The sequence below is a fragment of the Bos grunniens genome, chromosome 5, assembly GCF_055505025.1.
Source record: "Bos grunniens cultivar Pamir isolate PY7600 chromosome 5, Bosgru_T2T1.0, whole genome shotgun sequence".
NCBI lineage: Eukaryota > Metazoa > Chordata > Mammalia > Artiodactyla > Bovidae > Bos > Bos grunniens.
In genome coordinates, this window is record NC_141169.1 from 62,733,689 (window position 1) to 62,752,965 (window position 19,277).

A 19,277-nucleotide genomic window follows, 5' to 3' on the forward strand; every position below is an offset into this window, starting at 1 on the left:
TGTGTGAGATATTGCAGAAAGCACTGTAGGTATATAGAACTTGAATTTAGAAAGATTCAATACCTTCAAGAATTTTAAATAACCATCCTATCATTGTATACCTATTATTGCAACAGTGATGTACTTTGGGTGGTAAATTTTTCCTCCTTTAATTCTAAAGATATTTAATAATTCATTTGTCCATTCATGTACTCATTCATTTAGAATTTATTCCTTCCTGCACCGAGTAGTAGAACGTGAATGTGTTTTTTGCAACTGGATGGCCTGGGTATATAAAGATCATTGTGCTGTCTTAGTCACTCAGTCATGTCTGACTCTCTGTGACCCCGTGGACTGTAGCCTGACAGGCTCCTCTGTCCATGGGGATTCTTCAGGCAAGAATACTGGAGTGGGTTGCCATGCCCTTCTCCAGGGGATCTTCCCAACCCAGGGATCAAACCTAGGTCTCCCACATTGCAGGCGAATTTTTTACTGTCTTAGGTACCAGGGAAGCCATTTAATGCTCCTCTAATTATAGGTGGGGCAAATTATTTGAATCTTGAGCTTGCTTATCTATAAAATTGGATTGATCATAAAAAGATTGATTGGAGAATTTATAATATAGAGAAGACACTTCCCATGTTGCAGGGCACACCTGAGTGCTATGATTTCTTGAATGTGAATGCTCTTCCACTCGAGGGACATTAAAGTAGTTGGAATGGATATACACATACCTAGAGCAACTAGAGAATTCTAAAAGGGTCCAGCCCCCATAGGTGCTAACAGAATTTAGAAACAGGAAAGATCATTTTATTAGAGAAGAGGAAACAGTAGCAAAAGTGTTTTCTGAATGGTGTGGCTCGAGATTCTAGCCATGCCTTTTTCAGTATATGCATGCAGCCTGATGACCATCTCCCTGGAGACCACTGTTAATTTAGGAACCTACAACATCTGTGCAGTTTAAATAAGCCCAGAGCCCAAACCCCAAAACACATAGAGTGTGATTTCTTATTCAGTGCGATTGAATAGGACAACATCCATACCCAGGCTTTGATTCATAAACTATATGGACCTAATTGACACCAAGTTGTTGCCTTTTCAGATAGCATGCATGGTAGAGTTCTGGTGTATTTGGACTCCTTCTAGGTTCATATCCAGAAATTTCAAATTAGATTTTTGTCATTAGCTTGTCAAGCTTGTCTTAAGCCCACTTAATGAGATCTGCCAGTGGAATGCCTTTTATGTTCTGTGGCCTTTATGCTTAGCCTCAGCTACTCTCAACTGTGGCTGAGAAGCTAATGAAGTTACCACAGTGCTCGCTTGTCTGCTGCTTTTGAAAACACACCTCGTATGTGTTTGGGTATTTAAATTCTGTTTTCTAGCTTTTAGGGTTTATATTCTCGTAGTGCATTCAAGTGCTATGGAAATAAGACCAGATGGATGTGACAACCAGCCATTCGGGAAATTACATACACATTACATTTTTGAAAACCAGTGTACATATGTCTTTCTGGATGTATTCATATGCTGGATTATTTTTGTTGCATCCAAATGGTTGGGGTTTCAATGAACCAGTTACCTAGAATGTCAACTGGAGAATTCCTTTCAGAGGAAAAGCGTGGCCTGCAGTGAGCCATTTTGTCAAACACAGCTGAATATGGAAACAGAATAAAGGTCACTCTGCCTTTCTCTGTCTTTGTTTAGTTTTCTCCTTAGTAATCTTCACTACAGACATTATACAATAAATTTGTCTATCATCCCCCTAGAATGTGAACTCTATAAGGACAGGAAATTCTAATACTGCATGTAGTGTTTAATACTGTACTGTTCGACGTATCTTAAGCATCCTGTATGTCATAGTGAATAAGTTGCCTGTGACTGAGATAAGTGAAATGGTGTTTAATTCCCCCTTGTGCTAAAACCAGTATAACATGCGGGTTTTCTTTTGTCTCTTCAATGAGGAACATATGATTGTGAATAATGATGAATACCTAAATGCATAATGTTCACTATGTATCAGGCACTGTTCTAAGCACTCATAAGAACCTTTAGTGTCAGTTCAGTTCAGTTCAGTTCAGTTGCTCAGTCATGTCTGACTCTTTGCATCCCCATGGACTGCAGCACGCCAGGCCTGCCTATACATCACCAACTCCTGGAGTTTACTCAAACTCATGTCCATTGAGTCAGTGATGCCATCCAACCATTTCATCCTCTGTCATCCCCTTCTGCTCTCACATTCAATCTTTCCCAGCATCAGGGTCTTTTCCAATGAGTCAGTTCTTGGCATCAAGTGGCCAAAGTACTGGGGTTTTAGCTTCAACATCAGTCCTTCCAATGAATGTTCAGGACTGATTTCCTTTAGGATGGACTGGTTGGATTTCCTTGCAGTCCAAGGGACTCTCAAGAGCCTTCTCCAACACCGCAGTTCAAAAGCATCAATTCTTCAGTGCTCAGCTTTCTTTATAGTTCTTGCCTGGAGAACCCCATGAAATTTTTGGAGAAGGGAATAGCAGACCACTTCAGTATTCTTGCCTTGAGAACCTTTAGTGTGGGGGCTATTATTCTCTCTGTTTTGTGGATTGGGGTATTTGAAGCACAAATACTATGATGCGACAGCTCAAATTCAAACTTATCAGCCTGCCCTTGTATGTTTCATGTGCTGTTAAAATATGGCTTCCAGGGTTTGAAAATAAGTCATCTAAGGAATTTATCCATCTTTTTTCATTAGCAAAATCATCACATAACCATGATTTATTAGTTCTGTGCTATTCTTAAATATGCTCTTTAGTTCAGCCTGGTGGTGCAAGAATTACTCATACTTTGCTCTAAGAAATGGGAATCTGTAGAGGCAATCGCTTTTCTTATTTTGCCTTACCCTCTTCATTGATTTGCTTTCTTATGTGCTCTTATGTGGAAAAGAGACTAGATGATAAATGCTGTAAATAAATATTTCAAGTTTCTGTGCTCATTAAGATATTATGTTAATATCTACTGCATATTGTCCAGCTAAATGGAACTGTTGGTATTGGGGATTCTATCTTGGCTCACTCATGGTTGGTCAAGTTTCATTCTTACTGACACAAATAGTGATGGAATAATCAAATTTAGATTTGAGATAAAAACATAGAACTTTGATCAACAAATGTGTCTGCCCGATTGGGTTTATTTAGGTTGATGAAAGATAAGTTTCTATACCTCAGCACAGACCTCTCATGGTGGTATAGGCTTTGTCTCAGGTGAATGCCAGAACAGAATTGTTAATTCCCTACTATTTGGCAAAAATCACCTCTAGACACATAGGTATTCAGGGTGTGGACAGTATATAGAACGAAATGGCTAACAGATCTTCAGAATAGCAATTTTCAGAGAGATGCTTTTGTGTATTGAGAGAACAGTGTTCCATAGCCCTAAGGACCATATTTCCACTAGAACTGGGGATTGTGTTCACTACCTGTATATTTTCCTGCAACCTTTCTTATTGTCTATCCATAGGGCAGTATTACTTTACCAACTCGTTTCCCTGACACCTTCTGATATTAGTCCAGGGGTTCAAATCAAACTTCCTCCATTCCTTCTTTTCCTGAGTCTAAAAATTCCATGAAATCCCATTTAAAAATGAAATACCTTTATTTGGGGTTTACATAGTCCATTTATTTCTTTTGTGTATACTGCATTTATGTGGTAAGCAATTTTAGTATTACTTAATATGGTAGGTCATATGTCAATGGTCTAGTGATTTTCCCTACTTTCTTCAATTTAAGTCTGAATTTGGCAATAAGGAGTTCATGATCTGAGCCACAGTGGGAGTGAGAAGTAGATTTAAGGGACTAGATATGGTAGACAGAGAGCCTGATGAACTATGGATGGAGGTTCATGACATTGTACAGGAGACAGGGAGCAATACCATCCCCAAGAAAAAGAAATGCAAAAAAGCAAAATGGCTGTCTGAGGAGGCCTTACAAATAGCTGTGAAAAGAAAAGAAGTGAGAAGCAAAGGAGAAAAGGAAAGATATATCCATTTGACTGCGGAGTTCCAAAGAATAGCAAGGAGAGATAAGAAAGCCTTCCTCAGTGATCAGTGCAAAGAAATAGAGGAAAACAATAGAATGGGAAAGACTAGAGATCTCTTAAGGAAAATTAGAGATACCAAGGGAACATTTCATGCAAAAATGGGCTCAATAAAGGACAGAAATGGTATGGACCTAAAAAAAGCAGAAGATATTAAGAAGAGTTGGTAAGAATACACAGAAGAACTATATATATAAAAAAAAGATCTTCATGACCCAGATAATCACTCACCTAGAGCCAGACATGCTGGAATGTGATGTCAAGTGGGCCTTAGGAAGCATCACTATGAACAAAGCTAGTGGAGGTGATGGAATTCCAGTTGTGCTATTTCAAATCCTGAAAGATGATGCTGTGAAAGTGCTGCACTCAATATGCCAGCAAATTTGGAAAACTCAGCAGTGGCCACAGGACTAGAAAATGTCAGTTTTCATTCCAATCCCAAAGAGAGGCAATGCCAAAGAATGCTCAAACTACCACACAATTGCACTCATCTCACATGCTAGCACAGAAATGCTCAAAATTCTCCAAGCCAGGCTTCAGCAATATGTGAACCATGAACTTCCACATGTTCAAGCTGAATTTAGAAAAGACAGACAAACCAGAGATCAAATTGCCAACATCCACTGGATCATCAAAAATGCAAGAGAGTTCCAGAAAAACATTTATTTCTGCTTTATTGACTATGCCAAAGCCTTTGACTGTGTGGATCACAACAAACTGTGGAAAATCCTGAAAGAGATGGGAATAACAGACCACCCGACCTGCCTCTTGAAAAATCTGTATGCAGGTCAGGAAGCAGCAGTTAGCACTGGACATGGAACAACAGAATGATTCCAAATCTGGATAGGAGTGCCTCAAGGCTGTATATTGTCACCCTGCTTATTTAACTTATATGCAAAGTATATCATGAGAAATGCTGGGCTGGAAGAAGCACAAGCTGGAATCAAGATTGCTGGGGAAAATATCAATAACCTCAGATATGCAGATGACACCACCCTTATGGCAGAAAGTGAAGAGGAACTAAAAAGCCTCTTGATGAAAGTGAAAGAGGAGAGTGAAAAAGTTGGCTTAAAACTCAACATTCAGAAAACGAAGATCATGGCATCTGGTCCCATCACTTCATGGGAAATAGATGGGGAAACAGTGGAAACAGTGTCAGACTTTATTTTTTGGGCTCCAAAATCACTGCAGATGGTGACTGCAGCCATGAAATTGAAAGAAGCTTACTCCTTGGAAGGAAAGTTATGACCAACCTAGATAGTATATTAAAAAGCAGAGACATTACTTTGCCAACAAAGGTCCGTCTAGTCAAGGCTATGGTTTTTCCAGTGGTCATGTATGGATGTGAGAGTTGGATGGTGAAGAAAGCTGAGCACTGAAGAACTGATGCTTCTAAACTGTACTATTGGAGAAGACTCTTGAGAGTCCCTTGGACTGCAAGGAGATCCAACCAGTCCATCCTAAAGGAGATCAGTTCTGGGTATTCACTGGAAGGACTGATGTTGACGCTGAAACTCTAATACTTTGGCCACCTGATGCAAACAGCTGACTCATTGGAAAAGACCCTGATGCTGGGAAAGATTGAGGGCAGGAGGAGAAGGGGATGACAGAGGATGAGATGGTTGGATGGCATCACCAGCTCAATGGACATGAGTTTGGGTAAACTCCAGGAGTTGGTGACGGACAGGGAGGCCTGGAGTGCTGCAGTCCATGGGGTTGCAAAGAGTCGGACATGACTGAGTGACTGAACTGAACTAAACTGAATATGGTAGGATATCAATTCCTGCCCCTACTAATTGAGACAATTTATGCAGAACTGCTTAAAAGCCCGGTAAATGAAGTCCGTTATTAGGCATCTATGCCTTGTAAACATCTCAAATACACTGGAAGAAAACTAAAGAAATCCATTTTACACAAGAAGTTTTGGATGAACCCTTGATTTTTCCCATTCAGTGTCAGATAACCAAAATCATATGTTTATGATTTAAGTTACGCTCCCAGACTTTGATATCATACTCACTCTAGTCTGCTTCCTCAACTCTTTCCTTTATATATTATGAAATTAACTGGTCCTCATCTAACAGTCAGGTGTCCCAGCTGGCGCTAGTGGTGAAGAACCCACCTGCCAACGCAGGAGACATAAGAGACACAGGTTCGATCCCTGTGTCTCCAGAGGTTGGGAAGATCCTCTGGAGGAGGGCATGGCAACTCACTCCAGTATTCTTGCCTGGAGAATCCCATAGACAGAGGAACCTGGAAGGCTACAGTCCATGGTGTCCAAACAGCTAGACGTGACTGAAGCAACTTAGCATGCACATATAGTGATATACACCCATCATTATAATATGGCACAGAGTATTTTTATTGCCCTAAAATCCCTGCTCTGCCTATTCATTTCTCACCTCCCCAATTCCACCCCTGGCAACCACTGATCTTTTCTCTGTGTCCATAGTTTTGCCTTTTCCAGAACTGCACATAGTATTGGCTTGTTTCATTTAGTAATGTGTATTTGAGGTTCCTCCTGGTCATTTCTGGCTTGATAGCTCATTTCTTTTTTAGTGTGAATACTATTCCACTGTCTGAATATGCCACAGCTTATTTATCCATTTGCCTACTTAAGGACATCTGAGTTGCTCAGGTCATGGAATTTGATGAGGAAAAAATCCTAGGGATATAAAAGGTCTATTCATTAATATTTCTAATATTGCAGTAATGTTACTATGACTCCGCACAAATATGTCTAACAACTTTAGCATTGAAGAGATGAATGGGGTGTGGTTTTTATAAATTATATGTGTTGTTGGGTGGAATGATAAATGAGAATGGCCCAGTTCTTATTTAAACAACAGTGTACCAGGTGACAAAACATTCAAGATAACAGCAAGGCCATATCTGTGGGTGTAATGTTGAAAGCTTAGTCATTGCAGGCACAAGAGGAAGTGGGAAATGGAAGAGGTTGGCTTAGGAGAAATGAAGGAGATACACTTCAATCATTATTATGAACAAATAACTATTGTTCTTTTTCTATCATACATCCCAAATTTGGATGCCTTCTTCATCCTCCAAGTGCTTGTATCATAGAAGAACATCAATATTTTTGTTAACTTATTTTTCCTTATCACTGAGAATATTTGTGTATATATGGAAAGTTATGACCAATCTGGATAGCATATTTAAAAGCAGAGACATTACTTTGCCAACAAAGGTCCGTCTAATCAAGGCTATAGTTTTTCCAGTAGTCATGTATGGATGTGAGAGTTGGATGGTGAAGAAAGCTGAGCGCTGAAGAATTGATGCTTTTGAACTGTGGTGTTAGAGAAGACTCTTGAGAGTCCCTTGGACTGCAAGGAGATCCAACCAGTCCATCCTAAAGGAGATCAGTCCTGGGTGTTCATTGGAAGGACTGATGTTGAAGCTGAAACTCCAATACTTTGGCCACCTCATGTGAAGAGTTGACTCATTGAAAAAGACCCTGATGCTGGGAAGGATTGGGGGCAGGAGGAGAAGAGGATGACAGAGGATGAGATGGCTGGATGTCATCACCGACTCGATGGATGTGGGTTTGGGTAGATTCCAGGAGTTGGTGATGGACAGGGAGGCCTGGCGTGGTGCGATTCATGGGGTCGCAAAGAGTTGGACACAACTGAGTGACTGAACTGAACTGATATATATATTTGATGATAAAGATTTAGTCTTTTCACACCTATGGTTTTAATCAAGGAAATGTTAATGCCAGAGTAAATTTTTGTAACTTTGACTATTTTGTTGTTGTGAGAGTGAAGAAAAAATATTTTGATCCTAAAAAGAGCAAATGAAGAAAATTCTACTAACTGAATATTAAAAATAACCAGTGGAGGTTGACTCGGAAGGTTTACATTTATTTGATCAAACTCTAACTGACTCTAAGTTCTGAAAGCAGAAACCTTGGAGGAATAGTGATAGAATGATTTGGGAATGTCGACTGAAGGGGAAAAAGATATTGCAATCTGCAGAAATAGAGGGCTGCTCATTCCCTACTACTCACCTCTGAAAATGATGCTAGAACAAACACATATGCATGTCATTAGCTTTAAAACCAGGCCCTGTAACAAGTCAAAATATCCTTATCGGCAGAAATCGGTAGACTCTCAAATCCTTTTTGGATTTCAGAAGAGAACATGTTTTACCTTATCGTATGACTGGTAGAGTGTTTAGAATACCTGTTGTATACATGTGTTTTTATTTGATTTGTGAAACAGGCCCTTTCCCTTTATAGCCACAGGAGCCATTCTCAGAATGCACACAGGCAATCAAAATATTTTCAAATCCCGAGAGCCACAGAAACACTAGCTTTCGGTTTATTCACTGGGCTGTGGCTTTCTAAACATTTTCTTTTTTAAACTGACCCTAAAGGGCAATAAACTAGGCCTCCACTAAGCCTGAGCAAATAGAAAAGATGAGGATTAAGTGGAATGTCATGCAAGAATGTCATGCAGATGAGGTCTGTCTCAAGACTGATGGCACATAAGGTAAGTTTAAACAGGACCATTGCTCTGTGTTCATACCAATCAACCAAAACTTACTCAGCAACATGTTTATTACAGACTCAAGTAGGTAGCATATTTATTAACAAAACATGCATATGAAGGGTTTTCTTTCTAGTTCCCTCCCTCTCCATCTCATTACTATGGTCAGCAGTGTGCTGTGTCTTAATAAAGCAATATAAACGTTGAAGAAATCGATGGGTAATTTTTTTTTTTAACTGAAAGTGTAACTGTTGACTTAGAAGCAGGCTTTGATAACAAAGGATAGTTTCAAGACTAGCGCTCTGCAAAAAGATAATGAAAATGACATAAGCCAAGTTGGAATTTCAAATCTCTGCAGAATTCAGTATTTTGTAATGAATGCTTCCTTTGCTGTTTTATATTCCGAGAGACCAGGTTAAGTAATTAGCATCCATTAAAAGTTCAAAGTTGAAAACAAATTGAGAAAATCAAATGGTAGTATGGGCAAAAGAACCTTGCCTAAAGTTCTAAATGCTTAATTGAGAGTCATTAAAAGTAGCAAAATATTATAAGAATTGAAATTATGTAGATAGTGTCCAAATATGGGGACATTGGCTATGTTTTGACACCCCAGCATGGAACTTGTTCAGGGAATTCACCTGTGTCAGATAATTTAAGATGTAGTTGACAAATCTTGACTTCCTTTGAATTATAGAAAATATTTGTCAGTTGCTGCAAAGTTAAATTTAAACACACACACTTGGCTTTGTGAGATGAAATTTATCTGTACGATCTTTATTTTCTTGCCTTTATTATTTCCAGTGCAATTTATACTGTCACCTTCATAATCCCCTGCCACCAGGGATCCAAGACAAAACATACTTCTGTAGTATCTCACCTTAATCAATGTCTTTCGACCATATGTTCACCCACATATCAGCCAAGTAGGATTGGGGAAGTGTGGTTGAAAAGTAGGCTTAGCAAATCCCAGAAACCCTAAATTATTGAGTTGTCACCTAAGTTGCTGAGGAAAGTAAGTTGAACTACCTTTATTGAGCACCTACTATATTCCAGCTTATATATACAGTTCTGTTCAGTCACTCAGTTGTGCCCGACTGACTCTTTGCGACCCCATGGACTGCAGCATGCCAGGCTTCCCTGGCACCAGCTCCCAGAACTTACTCAAACTCATGTCCATGGAGTCAGTGATGCCGTCTAACCATCTCATCCTCTGTTGTCCCCTTCTCCTCCTGCCTTCAATCCTTCCCAGCATCAGGGACTTTTCAAATGAGTCAGTTCTTTGCATCAGGTGGCCAAAGTATTGGAGTTTCAGCTTCAACATGAGTCCCTCCAATGAATATTCAAGACTGATCTCCTTTAGGATGGACTGGTTGGATCTCCTTGCAGTCCAATGGATTCTCAAGAGTCTTCTCCAACACCACATTCAAAAGCATCAATTCTTCAGTGCTCAGCTTTCTTTATAGTTCAACTCTCACATCAATAGGTAACCAGTGGAAAAACCAACCACTGCTATCCAAAAAGTGGAGCATCTTATGGCATAAACAAAGAAGCAGTTACCTGGGACACATCTTGGTAACTGATGCACAGAATAAATCGAGATAAAACACAGATGCTCACAGACAAGGTTCAGAGGTACGGAGCCTGGACGCAGAGACACAGAGCGAAGGGAAGGAACTGGGCAGGACTGATCTCAGAGCAGGAATACACTGCCTCAAACAAACAGCGAATACTCTTTTTGCTTTTCTCTCTTCTCCATAAGAGTAAAAATCCCCTTAGGATTTCTAAAACAGATACTAATATAGGTCTTTCATAAAAGTGAATTGGCCTAAACTTTCAAAAATCAGAGGACACCTGTATAACCTCTGATTGACACACAACAATCCAGAAAAGTAGACCACACTATCACTGTTTTATAATGAGAAAACTGAAAAAATGTGTTTAATGTGCTTTTCCAAGGTTACCCAGATCAGATTTTTAAATGAGGATTGACTCTAAAGACCATATTCTTTCTCTCACAACACAGCATGCTTTCTTACTACCTTGAGAGGCTGTACCAATTCAAAGTATAAAAAGAATCAGTGGTGTTCATGGTCCACTGTTAACAAATACAAAGCCCTGTCCTGCTGGCCCCTGAGTCCTCCTGGTAATTGAAACGAACAGGCCTGGCATTTCTTATGCCATCTTGGGGAAGAGATAACATTAGCTAAAGGAGGGAAAAAATAGGAAAAAGAGAGTATTAGCTCTGTCTACTTGGTGATGGCTTTTAGAGGAAGTAAATGAAAGATATATGTTTTCCTGTTAATTTTTTCTGTTTAAAAGAGAATGAGGGGCCTGGGTGAAGAGCAAATAGAGAATATTGAGGCTGTGATAATGAGCCAAGGAGCGTTGGTTTGGGGCTTATTTCTCTATTGCCCTGGTCATTTCATCCTTCACAGAATGGGAATATCCTGTTCAGCTTTCAGGCTGGGGTTGTCATGCGAGAAGTGTACAATAATTTCATCCTTTTTTGTAACTTTCTTTTGGGGATAAGCGTTTTGGTTTTGTGCTGTTTATTATTTCAAAGGCATCTATATGCTAATATGTTTTATGCTAATTATTTTCATGTTTTCCCCTTAGGTTGTGCTTCATATCACCCACCAGGGAGGATCATCTCTCATGAAAACTTTCAAATTTGATTTTGAAAATTATTCAGAAAAATTTAAGCCATACTATCTCCCAGGGTAGGAAAGAATATGCTCTAGAGACTCCTATAATTCAAAGGCAATGGACTGGGATAACATTTAAGTTATCAGGCTGACAAAATCCTCTTGAGAACAGCCAGGTACACAAAACATTTAACACTGTGACACTGAAATGTGGGAAGAATAATTAAAATAAACATCTAGTAACAGGCTTTCAGAAATCACTAAAGTACCATTTGATCCAGAGAGGAGAAAGGAAAGGCTGTTTTCATTCTCCACCACGGCTGAGGTGTGCTAACTGCTTCCATTACTATGAGTATCATATTTTAATTGTATGTCAGCATTCCTTAGTGTCATTTCTAGAAATTTAATTGTAATGATATTAATGCCTGAAACTGAGTTTGTGCTTACAGGGAGGATAAGGTGAGAAAGGATTTCATATAATGAGCTAGCTTGATGTTTTCTTCCAGGTTTTTTTTGTTGTTGTTGTTGCAGAGATTTTTTTTAATGAAGTTTCAATTTAGAAAGTAGGTTACAATTTTGGAGGAAAAAAAACCCCTGGAAGTCAGTCAATTAACCTGTCTTTAAAAACCTTTTTGCAGGCATCTTCTTTTGAAGATAGCCAAGTCTTAAAAACTGATTCCTCAATATGAGATACTAAAACTTTATTTTTAAAGTTTTTTATATTACAACTTTACATTTTTTCTTTGTTTAGGAAATGGACTTGTTTTGTTCCCAAGCACTTCAGGGATGCAAAGAAAAGGTCCCCATTTCCCACTCCTCTGCATTGTTCTCCGCCTTGCTCTGTGTATAAGTAAAGAAAGGATTCAGAAGCGCTGGGGGAGTCACAGTCCAGATTCCAGCTCATTTTGTGGGCTGTCTCTTTTGCACCTATTCCTCTCTCCACCTTTGATAGCTGCACCCCATTTCATTTCTCTTTTTTAAATGCTTTCACTTTTAGACCTCAATAGTGTCTTCATCCTGCAAGAAGTACAGCCCAGCTGCTGCTCTTTCTCCTCTTGATTCATTCTAATACCTCTTGAACTCTAAGACAGCTTTGTCAGTAGGAAAGTTCACTTTCGGGCTTAGAAGAAAGGTCTCCCTCTGGAAGGGGGCCTGACAAGTAAGCTAGACTCTCCCCCAGAGAGGAAGGACTCAGAGGTAGCCTCCAAAAGGCAGATGAAGACAGATACTTGGACGATCGGTTCTGGAACTGCCAACCAGCATTTCAACACATAACTGTCATCACCTCTTTCCAAACAGGAAGAATCATTGCTAGGGATATGTTTGGTAAATTGGTTAGAATAAATGATTGTCAGTTAAAGGTAAAATAACATTTTGTTGAAACCTGGCTGTGTTTGGTACATTCAGTTGAAATAAAAGACCCGCAGTAGTTTATGTGCTAAACCCTGGTGACCTATCATTATTTTCCTTTCATTCCATTTATCTGTCAGTGACAATAACAAAATAGCTACACATTTTCCCTTTTAAAGTTGTGTTTAGAGAAGGATCCCTTGAGCTAACGTATTCGATCTTAATGCAGCCCCAGCTGAGAAAAAAACTTTCTCTTCTTGCTCTTCTCTGAACATAATTCAAGGTAGTTCAAATAGAAAAGCACTTTGTGTACAATTAGGCTCCAAATTTATGAGGTATAGGTGAACCATGCAATTTGATTAAGGAGGCTGCTATGAGTGTATTATTCCCTATGAGAACTAAATTCCATGAGGACAGAAAGGAGATCTATCAACAACTGTTAGCCTGTAGCAGCTCTAGAGGGGCTTCTCAGGTGTCACTAGTGGTAAAGAATCAGCCTGCCAATGAAGGAGCATAAGAGATGCTGGGTTGGGAAGATCCCCTGGAAGAGGGCCTGGCGACCCACTCCAGTATTCTTGCCTGGAGAATTCCATGGACAGAGAAGCCTGGTGGGCTACAGTCCATAGGGTCGCACAGAGTCAGACGTGACTGAAGTGACTGAGCATGCATGCACATAGCTCTAGAAGGTGGCTGTGGTTGGTGGACTTGAAGCAAATATTTGGTGGGCTTGACTCCGTCTATCTGAGCAGTGAGATCAGCTCCACATGCTCCAGAAGTGCTGTATGATCTGAGAAGAGTAGCACAACTGGGTTAACATGATTTTGAAATGATAGGGACTGGAATCAGAGAAACTGGATTTGTATCCCATATCAATACCTTAGAGTCATCTGACCTGGATGAGTTTCTTGGCCTCATTTTCCCCATGGATAATATAAAAGTAAGATACATTCTGGCACAGTGCGTGCGTGTGTGTTTGTGTGTGTGTTAGTCATTCAGTCATGTCCAACTCTTTGCCACCCCATAGACTAGAGCTCCCCAGGCTCCTCTGTCCATGAAATTTTCTAGGCAAGAATACTGGGGTACATAGCCATTCCCTTCTCCAGGGAACCTCCTGACCCAGGGACTGAACCCACATCTCTTGTGTCTCCTGCATTGACAGATGAATACTTCACCACTGTTCCACCTGGGAAACCCACATGGATAATATGGGAGGAAAAAAAACCACACTTATTGTTTTAAGTGGAATGTGAGGATTAAATGAGATGACATATTTTCATGGTGCCCGCAGATCAGACATCCTCAGTGATTGTTACTTCTATTTTTATCACTATTCTTACTTGTAAATGATACTTTTAGGATTTTTATGATCATTATAATCATTATTGGTATTAATAGCAATGTGAAAGATTCATTTATTTTTTCCTTATGGAGAACTTAGATAGCTGAAATTCAAAGATGCACACACTGGGTACTTTTGTCACTAATAATACATTTCTTGTGAAATGAAGATGTGGACAGGCTTAAGCTTTAAATGATTCACTGGAATCCTCTGGAATGCCAGTGATTCACTGGAAGTCTTTATACCATCGAAAGCTTTTGGCAAAACTTTTTTCACGGTCAAATCTAAGATTTTGGACAAGTTGAAAAATTGTTTTAAGCCTATTAAATGTTATTGCTTGTATTAACCAATGCCAAATATTCAGTAATATAGAAAAAAAGTCACTTGCTCAATATTTTTACACTCACTGCCAAGAATTCAGCTATCCAGCTGATGAGCTGTCTTTTTCACTTATCTTTTCCGTACCTGAGATTATGAAAACTTCTAGTGTTGCTAGTATGAGTGGTCTTGTTGATTACAGGGTACAGCTTGAAATTCCTGAATTTCATGAGGTGTGGGATTGCTTAGAATAAAAGTCTTCTAGAGGAAAAGTCATCTTGCTGCTCGAAAAGCTCCCTCAGTAGTGAGCTGCCAGGTCATATTCATGGAGCCAGATCATCTTATGAAAGCATGCAGTCAGGTCTCAAGGTCATTGGACATCTCACTTGCTCGCAAAATGGGAGAAGAGGAAATAGGTTTGTGCTTGCCTCTGTTCCCATACAGAGAAGTCAGATGTTAATTAAACCGTTGCAGGGTTAGAATGAGTGAGTGAAGTCGCTCGGTTGTGTCTGACTCTTTGCGACCCCATGGACTGTAGCCCACCAGGCTCCTCCGTCCATGGGATTCTCCAGGCAAGAATACTGGAGTGGGTTGCCATTTCCTTCTCCAAAATAAGGTTAGAATAGATCATGCCATTCTGGTTTGAAAAGTCAGCAGTGACTTCTAATTGCAGTGCCCGCCCCCACAAAAAAAACCCCAAAATCCACAAATGCATTTGCTTACAAAGTTTTTATCAAATGCAAGTCACATTTAAAGTAAAAAGAAAAATATTTTTTCATTGTCTGTAGAACAACTTTAGTCACAATAGAGACTTTATTAAAATAATATCTTGAGTATATGTTTTAATTGTCATCCTTGGGATTTAATTTTTTATTTAATTTTCATCCTGTGCTTTCTCTGTTTCATGAAGCCAGCCCTCAAAGTAAATGCTTACAGTTAATTAACTCTGGTGTATTTTAAGATGTTTCATTTTAAATATTCACACTTGGATTAAAGCGCAGTATCATCTACCTTTCACAATGCTTAGCATGTAATAGAGGCTAAATAAATAGCAATTACTAATAATACAGCATTTCTAGAGCTATACTGTCCTCGATTTCCTTTCCATTCGTCATTCTTCAGTGTAGTTGGTGTAATTTCCCCTTGAACGGGCAAGATTTCGGATTGTTCACAGTCACAAGTAAGAGAACAAAGTAAGAGAGATTTTCATTTATAAGATTGCCTTTCTCTTATCTACTAGTCTTGCCTCCCAGACTGTCTGTCTGTCTCTGGAAAGCAAAGTCAATAAAAATGATTAGAGCTGACATCTCACAAATGTACACCCTTAAACCATGAAGCAGTAATGCTGTGCAGGAAATATTTTTCTGACCTTTTCAAATTGCATCCAACTGTCTCGGGAATTTCTCAGTGACTAGAGGTAATAAGGTTCAATCCGTTTTACTGGCTGACTTCAAATTTAGTTCCCCCGAATCTCTAACTTATCTATTCTTTGCATCTCGGCTCTGGCTTCCATTCAGCATAGAAATCCATGCATTTCATCTTTTTTTCCCCTCCTCAGGTTTTGCAAAAAGATCACCGTGTGGAATCTACAACCATGCCAACTCTCCATTTATTTTCCTTTCAAAAACAAAGTATGAGCATGGGGGAGCTTAGTGGGCATAATGTCTCTTCAGTAACCCTTATTGAATTTAATTAGCTTGTAGATTTCATCTCCGTCTTACATCTCAGTTTTTACCTCAGTAATCTTCATTATATAAAACTTTCCAACTTAACTATACCACAGGCACTCTATAGAATATTAAAGAAGCAAAAATACGTGAATTTCTTTTGTGTTGACTTGACTTTGGTTTTTCTTCTGTGAGTCCAAATGCTATGAACACACTCCCTGAGTAAGGATGGGAGTCATCCAAGTGTGACTTGCTAAAAGGCAGCTGGGCAGTCCCATTTTTCACTGTGTTCCCTGAAGGAGAACAGAAAACAGAAGCTGGGGACACGTTTCATGACCTCACCAAAGTGTTGGATGTCAGGAAGCCTTGACAGGGAGTTAAGAAGCTTGTCTTACTTTTCATATTTAGAGCATCTCTGTGCTGAATGTGATGTGGGGGAGATGTCAATGTTTTCTCATTTGTAGGAAACACCAAATTCGACACATTTTGTTGCTCCCATCCATCGCCTTTGTACTGCCTTCTTCAGCAGTGATTAGAATCTTGGCTGAAAGCTTCTGTGGTCAGTGGAGCTTGAACTCTCTTTCTGCTGCCTCTCTTGTCACGGGCAAACAGCCACCAGGAGGAGGACACCTTTTTGAAGTTGTTGTTCCAAGAGTGTGTATTTGTACAGTAATTGTCAAGTTTGATCATCACAAGATATTTGGCTTTGTAAAAATGAGATAATTTCAAATAATCCTATTCAGAAAATAGATTTAGAGGGAAGAGGATAAAGAGTAGACATTTTTTTTAAATTCATAGTGATGCATGTATTTTTCTTGAAAGAAAAAGTTCATCTTCATATATAGCTTAACTTTACCATTTTAGAAAATGGAAATAATGATGTTGATGAAAGTTAAAAGGTAATTTACAAAGTATGTTTAAGGATATGGTGTTTTCTTGAAGTTGCTATTTTGTCATTTGAAATTCAGTGTGTGCAGTTATGTGTGTGGAATGCACAATAATTTGAATTTGGGGTCAGAAGGCAAAAACTCCAAAACCAGTGTTCAGCACTTCCACTGAAAGTGTAAACTGATCTAAATCTGCCGGAAGAAAGGAGTGAGGTGGTGCCGGGTTTCATTTGTAATGAGTTATTTTGCTTTGGTGGGGTTCTTAGAGATTGGGGAATGGTATGGGAACTTGTCAGGAGCCTCCAGGTGATGAGGCACAAGAGGAATGAGTAGTCTAGTTAACAGTGCCATGAATAGTAATAATTGCTCCTTATTGACTGCCATCTACCAGGTAGATGTTACCATCAGTTACCAGTTACCATAAGTAACTCATGTAGCCTCCCGCAATCTTCATAAGGAGCCCCATAAGACAGGTATAACCATCTTCAATTTACAGGGGCTGAAAGTAAAATTTAAAACACTGAAAACTGAGTTTGCTTATAAGTGGCAGGGGTAATGTATGAAGAGAATTATTTTTATATGGAATGTAAAGCAGTAATTCATTTACTGAACTCAGCGAGTTTTTGACATTTTCTCTCTTTTTTCTTCTCCTCCACTACCTCCTTGCTTCTTCTTTGCTTTTCCTTCTCCTATTCTTTTCTCAAAGAAAGAATGAAATGAGGCCAAAATAGTAAAGCACTCTCTCCCACTGTGTCTTCAGCAAGACACCATTCTTCCTTGCATCCTCATAGAATTGTTTTCAGTAGAGCTACATATAGCATTATTTTGGAAGTTTAATAAAGACCGAGCATTCTGGCCAGTGGCTTATATTATTGCCACATAAAGTAATGTTTATCACCTTAAATAATACTACAGAATATGATGATTCTATGCTGTCTTCAAAAGCTCACATTCAGCCCTGTCTAATCTGTCTTTCATCTGATTAATGATTAACCAGGATGAAAGAATGGATGCAGAACACAGAAGTTGAAAAGTATTTTTGTGAGTAACCTGGTAAAAACCACTTCCGCAAATACAATGTTTCTAAACCAGGATATCTAGAAAACTAAATTCCTTCACATATACAACTAGGATCCTTTTTATTCTTCTGTCTGCTTCCCATTTCCATATTATAAAAATATGCATTCTTGATTACCAAACAGGCTTGTTATTGTGGTCTTAGCTCAATGAAGATATTGATGCATAAGGATTAGATTTCACTCTTAAGGGATGCCTGATATACTTCCTTTTGTCTCCTGGTGAAGGGGCTTGGCTGTTTATTCTGGGCAAACTGGGTTTATGTTGCCTCAGCTCTGTCTGCTCTCTGATGCCAAGGCCAGCAACCTGACGGGGCCGCCTGTGTCCTCGACATATCAGACAGAAAACTAATTCAAATCTAAGCCCAGTGGTGGAATCTCAAAGCTCTGTCACTACTATTCACAGCAAATCTATTTCTTCCTAGAGTGGGTGTTCTGAAATTTTGATCTGCATCTCACTTGAGATAAATAACCCTCTTGAAAAAATTTCAAACAGAACTACACAGGAAAGGCAGTAAAGCCTTAGACAGAAATATAATTTCAAGATCCCTTTCTCCCTCTGAGGTCTCTGGAATATGCATGTGATCCCAGTTCAGAGTTCTTTCATGAAACCCTTTCTGTTTTGCACAAGGACCCTCCGAGTCCCACTATCACCTTTATTGCAAACAAACTCAAAATAATATAAACAAACAAGAATAGATTGTTCTGAAATGATCCGCTGCACGCAGTTCATCCTTCCATCACTGCTGAAGGGAGGGAAAAGGCAGCATCGGCTTTAAATCTGTAAACTGAATGGCGGGCCCCTATCTGTCCTTCTGTGATACAGAGGCAATCTCCCCTTATTGTTGAGATTCAGCAATCCTTATTATTACTTAATTGGAACCCCACTGATGCCCTGTGGGATTTCCTTTCCTTGGCGAGGCAATATATCCATATAGACATAGAGCATAACCACCATGGCCTACTGTAATATTATAGTCAGAAATATCAACATTGGGATCAAAATTAAACCAATACCTAGGTGAATAGAGTTTCTAGATCGTCTTTTGATATTATTAGGAGCTATCTATTTTTCTGTGTTTATCTTTGGATTTAGAGTGAGGCCAGCAGAAATTCAAATTGAATACCCTTTATCACAGTGTTTCCTTTTCTGTTTTAATTCCTCTTTGCCTTGCTTCCAGAAGTGAAGGGAGAACTGGTAAAATTACTGACAATTATACTTTATGAGCAAGGACACAACAAACACCAGAGGTCTGGGCACTCTGTATAGAAATATTACTGTTTTATTCAGTCTTTATTCTACCTTCTCTGTTTTTAGGTGAATAAATATAAGGTCAACTTTATGAAAATGCCTAGAAAGCCTTAATTTTACTAAAATTAAGTTAATGAAAATGAAATTGACAAGTAAATCCCTCTCATCTTAACTCTCAGTGCCCAAACAGG

The 19,277-nt window shown here is 39.2% G+C and overlaps 1 long non-coding RNA gene across 15 annotated transcripts in view; it reads left to right on the forward strand.

The window, feature by feature from the left end:
* LOC147372256 (uncharacterized) overlaps positions 1-19,277 on the forward strand; it is a 103,307-nt gene that overhangs the window by 79,044 nt on the left and 4,986 nt on the right. The window lies entirely within an intron of this gene.